Source organism: Nannospalax galili, unplaced genomic scaffold (assembly GCF_000622305.1).
Source record: "Nannospalax galili isolate Female #2095 unplaced genomic scaffold, S.galili_v1.0 scaffold23, whole genome shotgun sequence".
Classification (NCBI taxonomy): domain Eukaryota; kingdom Metazoa; phylum Chordata; class Mammalia; order Rodentia; family Spalacidae; genus Nannospalax; species Nannospalax galili.
This window is the reverse complement of record NW_008350771.1, coordinates 1,199,262-1,205,617: the sequence shown is the minus strand read 5'-3', so window position 1 is coordinate 1,205,617 and position 6,356 is coordinate 1,199,262. Positions and strand designations below refer to the sequence as shown.

The 6,356-nt window shown below is 43.9% G+C and overlaps 1 pseudogene; it reads left to right on the top strand.

Moving 5' to 3' along the window:
- The first annotated feature begins 2,458 nt into the window (after positions 1–2,458).
- Positions 2,459–5,950, top strand: LOC103745935 (annotated as a pseudogene).
- The last annotated feature ends 406 nt before the right edge of the window (positions 5,951–6,356 follow it).

Here is a 6,356-nt window from a genome sequence, read left to right as displayed (position 1 = left end):
GCACCTTGTAGAACAGCGTTACACCTGTAATCCCAGCACTAGGGGAAGTGGAGGCAGGAAGATCAGAAACTCAGGGTCATTCTTGGCTACAAGTGAGTTCAGGGCCACCCTAGGCTACAGGAGACCCTGGTGGGGTGGGGACTAGACTGTTTAAGAGATTAGTCCAAGAACCAGTTCAGTGCCAACTTCAGAATGCAGCTAAACTATTTCTGTTACTAAAGACAACTTTGCCACTGTGAATTTTTAACTTTTCTCAAAGTTTGGTTCTGTTTCGTCATTTGTGATGTCATAACTTTGGATAGCTGTGCTTTTCTTTGTTGAAATGAGGGGGAAAAATCTTAATAACAATGTCATAATTCAAAGAATTTAAGAATTCTGGTATGAACAAAGTTTGTAAATCTCTCCAGTCTCAGTTTTAGCTATATTTGATTACTTTCTTCTACCATTACACCCCATTTTTAAACTTAATTTTGATAAAGTTGCAGACTCCTTGCAAAAATAGTTCTCATATCCTTCACCCAGATTCCCTTTAATGTTAACATTCTGTATAACCATAATAAAATAACCCAAACCAGTAAATACAGATAAAGTACTGTTAACTGATCTGTAGACCTGATTTGAATTGTGCCTCTTGTCTTTTTTCTGGTTCAACATACAATCTAGAATCCCCACAATGCCTTTACTTGCCTATGGCACTTCTCAGTTCTTGTTTTTGTCCAGTGCTTGAGATTGAACCCAGGTCTTTTTGCATGTAAGTATTCTACCACTGAGTTCTTTCCCTGGCCCTTATCTTGACGGTCTGGCTAAAACTGTGCAGCCTGGCCTTGAACTTGGAATCCTGCCTTAGCCTGTTCAGTAGCTGGGATTATACAAATGTGTGCCACCACACTTGCCTTCTTTAGTCTTTATCATTTTCAGATTTGATACTTTTGGAGAGTACTGACAAGTTACAGAATATTCTTTTTTAAATCTGATAACTTCCCATTAATTAGACTGAAGTTATTCTTCGGTAAGAGTCTCACTGTGTCCTGAAATGTATTTAATTACACGATGTTGATAAGATTTTTTGCTCATAATCTCAATCATTTGGTTTAAGTGATGTCTTTCCCAGACTTTGTCACTGTAAATTGTTTTCCTTTGTAGTAGTTTGTGGAGCGGGGACATACTTTAAAATTGTCATTCTCTGACCTGATTTTGGTAGCTATGGAGTGCTAGTGCCTACAACAAATATTACTGTGGTTTTTGCCAGATGTTAATTTACTACTTCTCTTCCCTCTGCATTTATTAATTATAATTGTGCTGTAAGGAGGGTATGTTATGTCTCCCCACTTAATTATATCAGCATGGACTCATCAGTGCTATAATTTATACTACTGGTCAAATTGTCCCACTATAGCCAGTGGAAACACCTTGAAGTTGACTCCTGAGGGTGGCTGCTTGCCCCCCACCCCCCACCCCATAGTATTTGATACTTCAGGCTGGTCATATTTTCCCTGATTTCAGCTCTATTTTTCCAAGGAACTTTGCTTCCTCTTATTGGAAAATATTTAGAAATTACCAACAGATTTTTTTAAAGTGATCTAAGTAGAGGATTATTTAGCCTAATCAAAACACTCAACCCATTTGTTCTCCCTTTTAAAATTGCTGTCTGTGAAGGGGCTGGAGAGATGGCCCAGCAATTAAGAGCACTGACTGCTCTTGCAGAGAGAGGACCCAGTTTCAATTCCCAGCACCCACATTGGTGGCTACGAACCATCCTTAACTCCAGTTGCAGGGGAATCCAAACCCCTCCTGACCTGTGCGTGCATTGCACGACACAGGTGCACTCACATGCAGGCGATACATTCATACACATAAAATACAAATATTTTATAAAAATTGCCATCTGTGAATGGAACTGGGATTAGAGAGTGCTTTTACTTGACCTTACCATCCTAGGATGGGGCTCAGGGAACGTAGTCGACTGGGTTTTTATCGTGTACATTGCTACTTTTCGCTTTATACAGAGGCACCAGCTGTTAAGTTTTGGTTCCAATCCCAAATGTAAAAGGGTTCAGAGCTTTGCCCATAATGAACTGGGTCATGACTAAAGGTTTTGTTTCTCATTTTAGAGCTCATACAGCACTTGAGTGTTACCACTAACTTTGACCCTTATTTAAAGTGATTTGTCATGAATGTAACTGCACATGAGTGGACGTAAAAGGCTTGGGATCTGAGTCCATTTGCAGCTGTTCGGCATTGGGAGAATTGAGTTGTTACATTCTCAGGATCCACTCATTGCTGTCTGTCCTGAGCAGCTGGTGAATCTCCTTACCTCAAGGGGCTTTCTTCAGAATAACCACATTATGAAATACAGCAGCTAGGTTTGCCAGGGAAAAGTCCGATGGCTGGCTGCAAGATAATGGGCTAGGGGAGTTGGAGAAGAGCCCCTGCCCCTCACCCAGTGGTAATTCCTCCCATGGGGCTGGCTCTGGAATCGTTTCCCATCAGCCAGGTCAGCCAGCCAGTAGACCCAGGGTGTGGTCAGTCCTTTCTGTGTCCCGCCCTGTGTGCTTTTGCTTAGTTCCTGCTCTCCATCCTGCACTTCTGCCACTATTTGTGTGGCAATGAGGTCTCACTGTGTAGCCCTGGCCGGCCTGGAACACCAACATTTGCCTGCCCCTGCCTGCCTCTGCCTGCCTCTGCTGGAGTACTGGTATAAAAAGGCTTGTGTTGCCATGTCCTGCTGAGTGGGGCTCAAGGTGGCATCCCACATTGCCTTGCACTTACACAAAGTCTGCAGCCAGCCATTTCATCTTCCCAGGTGAACTGGGTTGCAGAAGACTGGGAAAGCACACTGTTAGCAAGGCAAAGATGCCTTTTTCCTTCTCTTGATCAGGACAATTTTTGACCGTCCTTGGCCTCTACCATGTGGGTCCCAGGAATTGAACTGAGGTCATCAGGCTCAGGTGGCAAGCACACTTGCATGCCCAGCCATCTTACCCCCAAAGTCTACATTCTTGTCATGTAGTACTTTTTCAATCTCAATATTGCTGAAGGTTGGAAAGCCTTTAGCACCACCTACTGGCCACAGAGGCCGTTCCTATACGCAAAAAGGAAAAAAAAAAAATTTGAGTTGCTTTGTAAAAATACACCGAGGGAACTTACCAGTTTTGTTTCTCTGTCTAGTTTTGTATGTCTTATTTTTTTCCAGTGTCGAGTCATTCCACTTGTATTTTATGCACTTCTTTTTGGTGCTGGAGGAAAGAAAAAAATGCATTGAGTTTACAGGAGATGCTAAGTGCTAAAAGAACAAAAAAGGGAGCTGAGCTTGTGTGCTCCTGGAGTCCCAGCTACTCACTCGGAAGGCTGAGGCAGTCAGATCACAAGTTCAAGGCCAGCATGGGTAATTTAGGGAGAGTGCCACCCCTGTCCCCCAGACTCAAAATAGAAAGTAAAAGTAGGGCGAAGGGTTGTAGAGCACTTAGCATGCTGGTGGTCTTGGGTTCAATTAGCAGTACTGCTGAAAAGGCGTCTACCCACAAAATCGTGCATAGTTGGGCTGTGTGGATTTTCTTTAGCTCTCCTTTGCCTCCAGTCCTCCAAGCTCTCCAACAGTTTCAGCTCACTCAGGTGTACTGGCCATCCTTACCAAGCTGTGTGATGCTGGGCAAGCTTCTGCATACATTTGTCACTGAAGAAAGGAAATGAGCTGGGCATGGTAATACATGCCTATAATCCCAGCAGAGGCAGGTGGATCTCTGAGTTTGAGGCCAGCCTGGTCTACGTAGCAAGTTCCAAGTCAACTGGGGGCTACCCTCTGTCTCAACACCAAAAAGAAGGGGCTGGGGAGATGGCTCAGCAGTTAAGAGCACTGTCTGCTCTTGCAGAGGACCCAGGTTCAGTTCCTAGCATCTATATGGTGGCTAACAACCATCCATAAGAATCATCCATAACTCCAGTTCCAGGGGATCCAACACCCTCTTCTGACCCCTGTAGACATTGCATGACACAGGTGCACTTATATAAATGTAGGCAATACACTCAAACATTTTTTAAAAAAGATTTTATTTTTTAAATTTTTATTTATTTTTTATTATTATTTTGGTCTTTTTGAGACAGGGTCTCTCTGTAGCCCCAGCTGGCCTGGAACTTACTATGTAGACCAGGTTGGCCTTGAACTCAGAAATCTGCCTGCCTCTGCCTCCCGAGTGCTGGGATTAAAGGCATGTGCTTCCACACCTGGCCTTAAAAGATTTTATTTTTTATTTTATGTGTATGAGTGTATTGCCTGCATGTATGTGAATGCACCTGTGTCATGCAATGCTGCAGAGGTTAGAAGAGGGCTTCAGATTCCCCTGGAACTGGAGTTCAGGAAGGTTCATAGCAGCCGTGTGGGTGCTGGGAATTGAACCCAGGTCCTCTGCAAGAGCAGTCAGTGCTCTTAACTGCTGAGCCATCTCTTCAGCCCCACATAAAGGGGCTGGAGCTATGACTCTGAGCACTGGGTGCTCTGGCAGAGGACCTGGTTTGATTCCCAACACCCTCTTCTGACCTCCTGGGGCATTGCATGACACAGGTGCATTTACTTACATGCAGGCAATACACTCATACACAAAAAAGAAAACCTAGAAAAGAAAAGAAATGACCTTTGAAACCACTTGATGGTGATTTCTCTTCCACAGATATTTAAGTTAATTTTAGGGACTTGGAAGATAACTCAGTGAAGTACGTGATGTGCAAGCATAAGAACCTGAGTTTGATTCCTAAGCACCTATGTAAACAGCCATGTGTGCCTGTAATCCCAGTTTTGGGGAGGTGGAGACAGGGAGCGTCCCTGGGGTTATTTTAAACTTCTTAAAAGAACTTGTGATATATAAAACTGATATATACCATTTGTGTGTCTCCCTAAATATACACATGAACACAATTTTCTTTTTAAAAAAATAGAACAATGCATCCAGCTGGCTAGTACCCCTCCTTGCAGCCAGTCTCCTGCCTTAAGACTTTGGAACTGAGGACCATAAACTGCAGTCGCTATGTGACGTTCGTGGCCTGGGTCTGCCATTATGTGGCCAAAGAGAAGCCAGACAAGGTAGAGCTAAGGAAGGAGGAAGTAAGCTTTTCATTGCTGAAGCAAAGTGACAGTTACAAAAAGGCAGTGTGAAAGAGGAGGCAGGCAGCCCCTCGGAAGATAGCATGCAGAGTACCCACACCTAGGCACAGCCGAGAGCACACCTGGAAGATGATGACCTGGAGGAATACCTAATGCTAGGTGCAATGAGCTGGCCGAATCCAACCTAGATGAATGTGACAGAGAGGACAAGCCAGATGCCGAGATATTTTGGCAAATGTCTATTGGGTCTTAATGTCAATGGGAGTCACGATCAAGATCACATTTGTTACTGTGAAGGCTATGACCAGCATAAACATGAAGATTTCTTGATTGAGCACCACAGCTATCATTTGTGGCTGTGCTGAACAGGAACAGTACAACTTTGAGGGACATGTTTACAATCAAGAAAAAGTCTTTATATGGACACCATGACATGCTGTTGTCTGCATATCCTGAGTGAGGAATGGCTGAATTTTGATCCCACCTCAGATATTTCCACTGGAAATTACATTGCTGTGGGCTATGACCCCTTGTTACCAAAGTGGGGACCTGGGGGAAGTCTAGAACCAGTGTTCACACTTCAAAGTAAGCTTTCCAAAAAGTAGGAAAAGAAAGGGAAAAGTTCCTCAGTAGAAGGGCATACTGACCTTTCATGGACTAAGAAATGTACCGGCAAGCACATCAGCTGATAGTACAGTAATTCTCTGGACTATGTCGGGGGATCCAGGAGCCAGACTGCAGCTTCATCCATTTGAACATAAACTGATTTCTGAGTTATAGAAGTCAGTGGCTGTACGTGACAGCTGAAATCCAGATAACCACTGCATGTGGCGAATCAGCGGGCAAATTGAGTGACAAGGAACCCTGCTTCACTGTGTCATTTTGAGGCCATATATAAACGATGCAAGTGTAGATCATCCAATTTTTTTTTTTTTGGCCTTTTTGAAATGGTTTCCCTGTATGTAGCCCCAGCTAGCCTGGAACTTATTAGGTAGACCAGGCTGGCCTCAAACTCACAGAGATCCACCTGCCTCTGCCTCCCAAGTGCTGGGACTATAGGCGTGCACCACCACGCCTGGCTTAATCATCCAATTTTTATGCTTAATACAATGATGAAGTCTCGGACTTGATCTGAGCAGTTAGATCAAAGGCTGTCTGCAGACAAATATGTAAAGATCTGGGACATCCTAGGAGATGGGCCCAGTCTCATTCACTTCTGTTCATGTCCTGATTTGACATGCCTTTGGAGGTCAGAAAGCGG